The sequence below is a fragment of the Camelus bactrianus genome, chromosome 14 (genome assembly GCF_048773025.1).
Source record: "Camelus bactrianus isolate YW-2024 breed Bactrian camel chromosome 14, ASM4877302v1, whole genome shotgun sequence".
NCBI classification, from domain to species: Eukaryota; Metazoa; Chordata; class Mammalia; order Artiodactyla; family Camelidae; genus Camelus; species Camelus bactrianus.
The window spans coordinates 29,602,119-29,614,201 of record NC_133552.1 but is presented as its reverse complement, the minus strand read 5'-3'; the positions used below and the strand labels follow the sequence as shown (position 1 = coordinate 29,614,201).

General features: G+C 35.4%; 1 non-coding gene and 1 pseudogene across 1 annotated transcript; both read right to left on the bottom strand.

Annotated features, from left to right (window-relative positions):
• Nucleotides 1–1,313: 1,313 nt before the first annotated feature.
• On the bottom strand, nt 1,314–1,418 carry LOC123615148 (U6 spliceosomal RNA). Its single transcript, XR_006722704.1, has one exon. It is a non-coding gene; the product is annotated as a U6 spliceosomal RNA (small nuclear RNA).
• Nucleotides 1,419–7,587: 6,169 nt separating this feature from the next.
• Nucleotides 7,588–8,499, bottom strand: LOC105064470 (repressor of RNA polymerase III transcription MAF1 homolog pseudogene; annotated as a pseudogene).
• Between the last annotated feature and the right edge of the window lie 3,584 nt (nt 8,500–12,083).

Below are 12,083 nucleotides of genomic sequence, written 5' to 3'. Positions count from 1 at the left end.
ATTACACTGCAAATTCATGTCATGGGGCACTTAGTGAAATCAGTGAGCATTAGATCCTATTTAACTTAGATGTTTTCTGTGTTGTTAACATATTATCATTAAGAACTTCAAATCTGAAGCTAAAAACCAATTGAGTTAGCTATTTTCAGTGGAATCTTTTAACATATATTTCACACTTAGCCCCTAAAAAATAATTGCAAGTAAGCATTTATTGCTACTCTAAGTCAATTTCTAATTAATTCCACAAGGTGCAGATGGATTTCTCTTTAGCATTAAGCTTACTACAGAAGTTTTACAAGCTAAAAACTGTCATGGTGTTTATAGGAGTATATTCCTCTGTATATTATTCTATCACCTTCTTGTTCTCCTAAGCCCTGATCATGAATTCTATGTAAAGTCAGTGAGTGGCAAAAGTTATTTTAATAAGAGCTTAACAATATTATTAAGGACAAAAAAAAATATTCCTGATTTTTCCTTTACAAATATTATTTATTGTACTTTTTGTTATTTTGGAAGGTAGTTGGATAGTCTTGAAATATTTACATTTATTGGATTTACTACTTACTTATGAGACTAATTATGAAATCTATCTGGTTACATGAAACTGAAAAAAAATCACAAAAAGTGATTATGTATAGAATAAATATAAGACAAGATTGTTTTTTAATATACAGACTACATTTATATTTCTCATAAAATTATGGTCCTATAAGCTAGTTAATAAACCCTCTAATTTTTAAATTCTTAATTTTAAACATTACTTAATTCCCACTCTTACATTCCACAAAAAAAATAAAGATTAAAACTTTTAACATTTGTCTGTTTTTTATATCAAAGACTATCTTGAGGTATTATTAAAAAAAAAAAAAAAAAAGAGAGAGAATGACCAAAGAATGACCAATTATTAGAGATGGCATTTCCTTGATTTTATGTCTTTGGATTGTTTAATCCTTTTAGAATTTGCCTTATACTTTTAAGGAAAGATTTTTTCTGTCTCCACTTGCTTTTAGCACTCATATGCATTTCTAGAGAAATGTTATCATTTAAAAGATGGTCCTTTAAAAAGTGAAAACTTAAAATCTGAAAAAAGCTAAAAATCTGAAACAATTTTGTCTCATAATCCATTCTTATAATTACATTTAGAATCCAGATGCTCAAAAAATAAATATTAAAGTGTGCAATACATTTTAATTAATGACTACACTTAATGACATAAAGGGAAATTACATCATGGTTGGCCATATTATATTTATTTTGAAATATTTTTTATTCCCAAATTATGTCAATATAAAAGCAGTCTTTCCTCCCTAATTTCTTAAATGGAATGCTTCATGAATTTTCATGCCATCCTTACATGGGAGCCATACTAATTTCTGTATCATTCCAATTTTTAGTACATATGCTGTTGAAGTAAGCATTCCTTTCTCAAATCTTAATAATAGTCACCACCAGTAATTTGGTATGTATCTTTCAAGATATAATTTTCCAAATTGGCCAAAATATAGAATATTGCTTTATCCCATTTAAAATTTAAATAGTGATTACAAAGTGATTCATTCATTTATCATCATTGAGAAGCTTTCAGTTCTTATGTAGTCAGTAGGTGGTAGGATTGTATTACATATAATCTGAATTTAGTTTTGAATGCTTATTTGTTCTAATATGAATTCCCACCTATATGCTTTTTGTTGTTTCTCTGTAAAAAGAGACACAAGAAATAGTTTATAATTTTTCTATAACCAAATAAAATTATTTGTTGAGTGAGCTTAAGAATTATATAACTTGAAGTTATATTTGTTATTGTTCTTATAATTTGTTGGTGTATATTTTAAAAATAGCTATCATGGGAACATTAAGAATTACCACAAAAAACTGGTAAGATTTTATGGTAATCATCAATGCTCAAAAGAAAAAAAATAAAGTTTTTTTTTAATTGCACAATAAAAGCAAATATATATGGAGCATTTAAGTTCTTCAAATTTAATATCAAATGCATACAAAACAACTTACTTGAAGAGAAAACACAAATTGATGCTCAAAAATTTTGAGAGATCGATTTAAAACTGAAATGGGAGGAAAAGGGGAAGGGCACAACCATTGAATGAATGACACAGCCATTGAGGACAGGACAAACTTGTTAGAACCAAGATGGTGGAAGATTCAACTTCCAGTAGACCTTGAGCCTTATGGCACACCCACAGGGACCATGACAGTTCCCAGGCTGACCATAAAAGGTCAAACAGTGGGTAGGTGGGGCATTTCCTGGAAATACTCACTTCTTCCCCAAAGTAGTTGGAATAATCCTGCTCATTAGCATATGAAATTACCAAGCCTATAAAACCTAACAACCCTACACCTTGTGGTCACTCTCACTCTTGCTCTGTCACTCTCACTCTATAGCTCTCTGCTTCTCAGGTGGCCCACACTCTGTTTATGGAGTGTGTATCTCCTAAGCCATTTTACCTTCTCAGTGAGACAGACTGCACTCTGTCTATGGAATGTATATCTCTCGAAATAGACTTACTTTCACTTTACCATGCTTTGCCCTTGAATTCTTCTCTGCATGAAGCAGTAACCTATTCTCCCCAAACAAAACTTGTATGTTGCTAGTGTTCATTTGTTTAGCTTCAAACACTTGGGGTGTTTTGACAGAAGGTGTTATTTGATGTTTGTGTCATACAATAACATCACTTAATATGATATAGCAAATCACATGGGATGTCCTTTACCAGCATGTCAAAAATAATCTATTTTGCCAACTGCAGCATATATGGAAGACAGCAAATCACATAGGCCAAGATTAAATGCCTCTATATAGTATCCTACTGAAAATAAATTTAATTATCCAAAAGTCATCATAGGTTATGTTACCATAGAAAGATAAACTTGGTAACATCATTATGCACTAGCTGTACCAGAGGAAGTAGCATTACCATGCATTTTTTTCTCATTTCCAAACAGAATGAATTTGAAAGAAAGTTAGATGGATTCCTGAGGGCATGGGAACAGCCAGACAGATTTACTGTAGACAACATTATGGTGCTCTAGTACATTCCTTTTAGTGATTATTCTGAGTCAAAGTTGTGGCCAAAGGGGACATTATTCTTAGGAGAATTCCTAGTATGCTTTATATCTCTAATAATGTTAGGCAGTTAGATAGAAATGAGCACCAGGCAAGAGGAGAGGAAGGGGGAGTGAGCAACCCAGAAAATAGCAGTACACCTGAACTCAGGATAAGGAGCTCCAAAAAAACATTTACTTTCTCTAAATTAAGGTCAGCAAAAAAGCTGACTAGAACTGAATGCTGTGGCTGCACAGTAGAGAGAAGAACCTGGCTTAAGTTGACCCAATGCTCATTATAATTAATTAACATTAAATTTTGAACCCCTCCCATAGGTATATCTTTATGCATCATGAGTAAAAACATACATTAAAGAGATAGGCAAGCCTGAGCACTAGGAACATGAGATGTCAATCAGCCTGAGCACACAAAGAACCTGAGCCATGAATCAATCAATCAATCAATCACAAAAATGTCCCTAAGCGAGGGTATTAAAAACAGGAAAGACAAAAGAGTGGTGTAATTTTTTTCTCTCTTGAATTGGCTAGCCCCCAATTCTCAAGGGTGTACTATATTGTACTATCTTTTTGTTTCACTAATGAAATCTGCTGTTTATATCATTCTGTCTCCCATTAGAAATTCTTTTTTTTTTTTTTTTCGGGTGACTAAGAACCAAGGTAATCTTTGTTCCCCTCTTCCTGGTAACAGTTAAACCTGGTAAACTTATATTCTCCTCTCTGTTTTCAGTTATGGTGTCTGAGATTAGCTACCTCTGCATTGACTTTGAGACTTTGAGGAAAAACGTGTCTTTGAATTGGAAACTGAGATAACAATTATTAGCAAAGAGTAAAAAAGAAAGGGTTCCTTCCACATTACTGGATATTATTTATTACCTTTTTTGTTTATTCGCTTTGTGTGCTCTTCTGAAAAACTGCTAGCTAGGAAGGGTTACATCCATTCTCAGCAGACAGGGTCACAGGATTCAAAAATCTTGGTATACTAATCATTTTTGCCCTCTATTCACACAATGCATTTTATTATTGCTATTACTGTTTTTGTTGATGTTTAAACTTTTTAGTTTATAAAAGTAAAATTCATGTTCACTTTTCTGAAAGCTAGAAAAGATAATAACCCACTTTTCCAGTGACAATCTCCAGTGAATATTTTTTTGACCTATGGCCTGAAAAGCTCTACATTTTGCCTAGTCTGTTTACTGGGTAATTTGATAAGATATGGGCAATGTGCAATGGGAAGCATTACAAAGGGAAAAATTAGTAAGAGCAAAAGTCCTGTGAATGAGGAAGCATGGTACACTTGAGCTACTGAAAGAAGTTTGTGCATCCTGAGAGAAGAAAAAATGGAGGGAGAACTTTTGCATAACTTTTGCAAAAAGTGTGGTTATTAAGTTGAAAGGAAAAAATGAGATGATTCTGGACAAGAACTTGTAATCACATGTATGAAGGTAGAATTTTACTTTTATTTTTCACATAAACTTGAAGAGTAATGAGTATTTGAAGGTCAGTGGAACAGATAGTGTAGAGAGCCTGATGGAATACATAAGAAAGATGAATGTGATTGATAACACAAATTTTCCAGAACTAAGTTAAAAATAGAATTCAAAGAACAGATGAAAGTCATGACATAAAATAGGAAAGGGCCAATTCTTCATACATAACAGCAAGGATGGTGGCCTAGTGGATTCATGTCTATAGTTCTTTCATGTCAGTGAGCACCAAGAATAATGGCTTGAGGTCCTGGCTCACCCATCCTGGGTGACCATCGGTCTAGAAATCTGGTCACCTGAACTAGATTTTGGTGAAAAGATAGCTGTTTTATGATATGTTTGGATATTTTCTATAAGAATAAACATATTTGTCCTTATAAATTTTACCTCTCTCCAATTCCTAATTATGTCTGGCTTCTCATGGAAGGATATTTCCAAGGAATTAAGAGTTAATAAGATGCAAAAATAAAATACTGCTTTTTAAAAAGCAATTATCTGTTTTTTTTTTAAAGTCCATTCATTCCTGAACTAAAATTTTAGTTATTAAATATCTGAAATAATAATCAGTGCTGCTTCTGTGGCAGTTTTGATTTATGCTAAGGTACTAAAATTATGTTCCTTCAGGGTTTGTCACTAAAATATAGTTCTGCTTCAAATGTATATGTAAAAATAGATTTAATTACTTTTTGGTAAAATTCAAGGTATAATTGGAGATTAGAATTAAGAATGACATAGGCATGATTAGAAACTAAATTACAGGACAACAACTGTTTTAATAACATTTTCAAAGTAAAAGTATTTAGTAATTGCAGATTTATGATATTGATCATTTTGTAACTTATTTTCTAATTAATAGTGAAATTCATACTAAAATTAAACATATGTATTTTTCTTAGTAAAATAAAATGGCTTTACTTCTAAATTAGTGTTTCATCAAATAGTGTTACTTCCTCTTTGAATCTTTGTCAGTATAGCATAGAAGTTATTTAACTTCTCCATTATACTAGCATCAATATAAAAACTGCCAACTTTTACAGAAGCCAGCGATCCAATTTTTATGCAATTTGACAATACATTTTTAAAACTTTGTCAGAGAATATCACATTTTGAGCAACTAACACAGAGACTCTAATTCTTACCAGGACTTCTAATTGAGATGTATAAATAAAACCAGTTAAAACGTTGTTTTTAAACTGACATTTCAAAATATTACATTTACATTGTTTTACTATTTTCTCCTGAATTAGTTGAGTCCCTGCAGCCTGACTTTTCAGAAGAAGACTGGTCTTATTTTATACTCTGCTGGAATGAGTTCTTCATCAATACTTGGGCAACTGATCATGATCAACTGCAGGACTTGGATCCTTGGCCCTCAATCACATCATGTTGCTTCCTTAGCAACAATTGTTGATATGGTGAATCTTCAATGGGCTTATTATTATTTCAGGCCCTCTGTCATGCTAAAGGAAGACCAATTACTACCACTAACCACAAATACAAAGCTGGCAGTGAGTTACAGTACAGCATACCAACTCGTGGTCATATCAAGGAGTAGATAAGTGCTTCCCTAGACTCATGTAGCTTAAAACCTCCTCAGATCCTCGATCCTGATATCCAGTCCTTCTGGTTGCTGTGAGCAACCCCAGAGTGGAATGGCCATTGGGTTGGGGCAGGGTGACCTGTTCCTCATCCTGTTACCCTAGTGAGTAGTGCCCCAGCAGGTCTACTATATGTGCTACCTTCTGTATGTGCTCTCCATTTGCCTCATAAGATCAATAGTCTCTATCAATCACCTTTCAATTCACCAAGATATGTTAATATGCTCTATGAGGCAAAATCTAGATCAGACTATAAAGGGGGTCAAAATAGTGCAATTATGCTGAAAGGTGAAAGACATCTTTTATTACAAAAGTGAGAAAATTTGCTAGATGGAAGAAAACCATTGTTACATTAATAAGGCCAACCATGACTTTAGCAGAGACCTACAATTCTTACCAAGGTTTATGTATATGGTTTCAGAAAAGGACACAGAACACGTGTTCCTTTGAAAAAAGTACACAATAGACAATGACAAGAAATACTTAAATGGTGTTCTTGTCCCCATCCCTGCTTATACAAACCAGATAATTCCCCTTTTCTAGAAGTGTTAAACAAGGCATATAATTTGCAATCATTCAATCATATAGAGATGAATATAATATTATACATTTGCTTTCCTCTCTCCAGTGCCTATTTTTTATATATAAGCATGGAAATTCAAATACTTTCTTTCCTTATCTCCTTTCCATCTAACTATTGCCTGAGAAACAATTATTGTCAACGAAATACTTCAGGACATCTGCGGACCCTCAAGAGGATTTCATTTTCTCACTTAAATAATCAGATGCCACCATTCTATTCTTACCAGTTTATTCTGTTCCTGAAATGAATATATTGTCTGCAGCTAGACAAGATCATGTTATCACAAAGGAAATAATTGAGTCTGACTTTTGAACTAGAGAACTGATTGAAGAATTCAGCTTCTTTTGAATTTCTTGCATAAGTGAGGATACGATGCCTATATTTTTAGGTCACTATTGGTTGTATTATCTATTTCTTCCTGCTAAACTATGTCCTGATTGACATAATTATAAATGTAAAATTTTGTAGTTTTTTGAATATCTTCATATTTATTCTTTTTTTCCCTAAGTCACAGAAACTTATTGGAAACAAACAAGCTGCAGCAAAGTGACACTCAGCACACATTGCCCAATTGGCAAAAAGGGGGGTACAAGTGGGCAGATGACCACTGGGAACCTCCTGCTGGGTCTCTGGCCCTTTGGGCTGGAGTGTGCAGGCCCAGGCCTGACCCAGAACAAAATATAAAAATAAAATCTGTGGTCCAGCTGTCCCTGCCTATGTCAGTTCATCTGGGCAGGGCACTGGCTCTTCTCACCAAGCCCTGTGTTGTCCAGTCCAGCCATAGTGCAGGTGGCAGGAGTCCATGGGAGTGAGCAGACATCCACAGGCTAGAGCCAAAGGGCTAGGCAGGCGTGGCCTTCGGCAGCACTGGTACTGTGGCAGCGTCAGGATCTGGCCAGCAGCTGTGGACGCCCTGGGGCCTCTCAGGTGAGAAGGTCCAGGCAGTCTTTGAAGCTGGGTGAAGCTGGGGTCTCTGTTCCTCTTCTTCACATTGGATCACCAGGACACTGTCCTCTTCCATGGTGCTGGTCCCCTCGTTGCCTCCACCACTGCTGTCTTCCTTCTCTTCCTCCTCCCTAGCTCCATGTCCAGTTCGTTGCCTGCCTCCGAGGAAGTGTAGGTGGACCCACTGATAATTGAGCAGCACTAGAAGAAAATAATCCTTTTCAGGCACTTGTTGACGTAGTTGAAGGACCAGTGGCTGCCATCTTCCCCAAAGGAGTCTGAATCTAAGTCTGGGTTGTAGCTGTAGATGTCACATTCCGTCAGGCAGATCTCCTCATCGACTGCGTTCACAGCGGTGGCTTCAGGGCCTTGAACGCCTCTCATATGGCTGAGAACAGACTGCAGTTGACTGCGTTCACCACCCACCTGAGGCAGGGTTCCTGGCTAAAGACGTGGCTTGGAGCTGTGCTGAAGTCATAGTCTGGCCAGAAGGACAAATTGAGCATGGCAGTTAGGTAGAAGAGGGTCTTGCAGCTGCGCTTGTCACTGAGGGGGGCCTCGTCCTTGCCAGCTTGGCTCTTACTCAGCCTGCTGGGGCTGAGGCCCAAGGTCTCAGGTGGGACAGTGCCTCCAGCATGTGTGGCTCACCCTCCTGACAGAAGTGCTTGTACATGTGCTTGTCATCTCCGGCCATCTTGCATGAGTAGCTCTCAATCCTGCCGATGATGTGCGCATCTCCGGTCTCCACCGTCAGCTGCGAGTTGATGGCCTCGAAGCTGGAGTTCTCCAACAGCTTCATGTTCTTGGGGTAGGGTCTTGTGCTTCAAGGGTCTAGTATTGCCTGCTTGCTCAGCGCTCAGTCAGGCCTGGCCAGCTGGCAGAATCAGGTCATTGGCGTTGGTGCGGGTGAGAAGGCATGCGGGTCCCGAGCAGCGCAGGCTCCTCAGGACTGGATGGCAGTGTTGCCGCCTCCGCTCTGGCCACTCTGTATCTAGGGGAAGAAGCTCTGCAGCGACGTCCTGTTACTCCTAACCCTGCTGGCCCATCCTGGCTGCCACCACCACATAGCCTCACCTCTAATCAGTGCCCGACTATCGTGACCGACCTGCCCACCAACTGCCACAGAAGGGTTAATATTTATTCTTGACAATGTATGTTTTATCCTTTGTCAATTTATTTTGTGGTACACTTATTTTATTGTTGGATTGTTAGACTGTTCACTAAATTATTTAAAATTAATTTTTGAAATTAGTATTTATGATATATAAATATAAACTGCATATACATAATTTTACATACACTCACATATATACAATAAGTATGTATAAATTTAATCTGAAATCTAGCAAAAACCAAAATGTCAAATTTTAGATACCTTAACCAAAGTAATATTACAAAACAAAATCACTTGTATATTAAAAGAGATCAAGAACCTAGTAAAAATTGCTATGCAGCTGCTAGAGTTTTTATAACAGTACTCCAATTATATAGAGAACTTACATAAGCGATTTTTTTTTCTGCAGTATGCTTGTAAACAATCCACTGGACTATCTCACAGACAATAGTTATTTTTTCAAGCAGTCCATTTTCCTCAATCTATGTATGAATTCATGAGGAATTGATAGGTCAACATTTGTTTTTTTCATTTTAAAATCCACCTGTGCTTATCATTGATTCAGATAGTCCTAAATTAAATTATTGTCATATGAATTGTAAGGAATTTGATATTTCTACAAGAAATGTATTTTGAAAAATACAAGTGTTAAGTCATGCTTTCTTTCCTATTTGTGTTGAAGCAAACAGAAACCTTATTAATAAAATTATTCAGAATATGATTCTGTACTAGCAGATTTTTCTCAAGAACTAAAGACATAGTAGTTCACAATGACAAATTTCTGTGTAAGAAAATATAACTCAAACTCAATACTAATTTGAAAAATATTTACTGAGCTCCAAATGTGAGTCAAATGCTGGTTCCCTTCAAAACCTCTATCATCTGTTGGAAGATAGGGAAAAGAAAATAGGCCATTGTACACACTCTAGAAGTATAGATGATACTTTGGGAATAAATAAGAGGGATACTGAATCCAGTTTTGGAAATGGAGACTAGCAGAAGTAAGAATTTGGTGTATGAAAAGGAGTGAAAGGGATAGATACATGCTGGGGTGAGGAAACAAAAAGATATAACAATTCTAGCAACCATACACTAGTTAATTGAATGTGTTACCTCACCACAGAGAAGATGGTAAAAGATGAAGAAAGGGTCAGGAATAATTCATGAAATACTTTGTATGCTATGCTAAAAGATTGGGCTGTATCTGTAGGACACTGAAAAACTATGAAAATATTTTAAGATTAGAATGATAGAATCAGGTTTATATTTTGAAATACTACTTTGATTACAGTACAAAGCTTGGATTTTTGAGGGGCTGGAATTTGGAGAGAATAGGCTAGGGGCATAGTTAACAGACTATTACATTGATTCCAGTGATATACAGTGGTCACCTAAATTAAATGAGTGTCAAAATAAAGATTTGTGAATGGATTTGCAAGCTAAAAAGAAAGTAAAATACCTGAAGACTTATTTTCTCTGTGATATAGATCACAAATTTAGTATGATGGGAGATAATAGACTAGAAAGACTGAAACATAGCTGTGTGGGAGAATGGAGAGATAATTGAGTAGTCTGTAGTGTTCCAATTCCTGTCATAAAATGTGACTTTTTAGATGAGAATTTCCAGTACACTTGCCCCTAAATACTAATTTATATCAAAAGGTCATCATTTTTATTTTTGTTTGTCTGTCTGTTTTAAACATATCTCAATTTGGAAACCTATCTGTGTCAGGCATTTAGCCTTTCATATATATTTTCTCATTTAATCCTCTTAACAACTCTGTTTTATTGTTATTATTATTATTATTACTATATAAGTTTCAGGTGTACAGAAATGTAGTTCAACATCTGTATACAGTACAGAGTGATCACTACAATAAGTCTAGTTACCATCTATCACAGTGCAGTTTATACTTCACCTATTTCCCACTCCCCCCAACACTTTTCTGGTAACTACTAATCTCGTTTACATATCTATGAGGTGTTTTGTTTTATTTTATTTGTTTGTTAAAAATTATGCTTTTTAAGAGTCATTTTTCCACTAAAACAGAGCAGAGTCTTGGTCAAATATGTATACTTAGCAAATGCCACAGGAGGAACTTCTACACAATGTTTTTATTCTAAATTATTGGTGTCTATAAAAACTTTGGAGTTACTGAAGTAAAAGTTTTTTCTTTGTTTTGAACTCACACACACACACACAGGTGTATACACACATACACACACAAGCCAGGATCCATGACAAGATACAGTAAAGAAATAAGGATCCTTTTCACAGCTGGTCTGTCATGCTTATCAAGTATTTTGTTGATGTCAAAGAATTTTTCATTAATTAAGAAATCTATGTGAGAACCTCTAAAATGCATAAATAAAGCAAAAATCTGGAAATCTGTGGTAAATTAGCAGCATATGGATCATAATATTTTTAAATGAATTACAGCAAAGAAACATTGTTATAACTCCATTCAGTTATCAATTGCTTGCTATACATTTAATTTTCAAAAATGTTACCAAAATCATCAATTATGATTTGGAATAACAAGAAGGGAAATTATGAGATACTTTCTTTTCTATAAAATGATCAACAGTTTACTTAACATTCATTCTTTAATTCAGTGTGCACTGAATGTGGAAGATAAGATTCCTGTACAAAGACTCCTGCTTTTCTTTCTGATGTAGAAGGAAAGATACACAGGCAATTTTACACATGCTGAGAGTAACTCATACTTGGTGGTGATGTTGGGGTGGGGACTGGATCAGGATTGAGAGGTTTTGTTACCATTAGCAGGTACTGGGTACTCAAAACACAAGCAAAAGCTAGGCAAAAAATGCTTTCCTTATTTGTATCATTTTGATTATCCAGGTTTATTTTGCTAATGACTAGGTCATTAGTGGTAATTAACTATCTGACTTACCCATAAGGTAAGTTTAATTTTGATTCTTGCCCTGTTAGTGTTTGAAAATATTAGAAAGGAGACAGGTGGAGAGAAACAGTCATAGAAGGAGAATTATATCTTGACAACATTGTAGTTATAAAATTCTAAATTTAGGCAACAGATATGGGATGGCACTTAAAATTTTCCTCTTTATATTCCTATTTGGTATCATTCATAATTAAGATAATTAAACTTCCCAGAAAAGAAAGTTTTTGAGATTTGTTTGTGTTCTAGAGTGGATGTGAGGCTTTTGGATCTGGCGAGGGCAGTGTTAAGCAAACATGAAGTTGGTATGATGATTCCAACACTGTGGGATTTTAAGCAGTTTTACCAAAAACACTT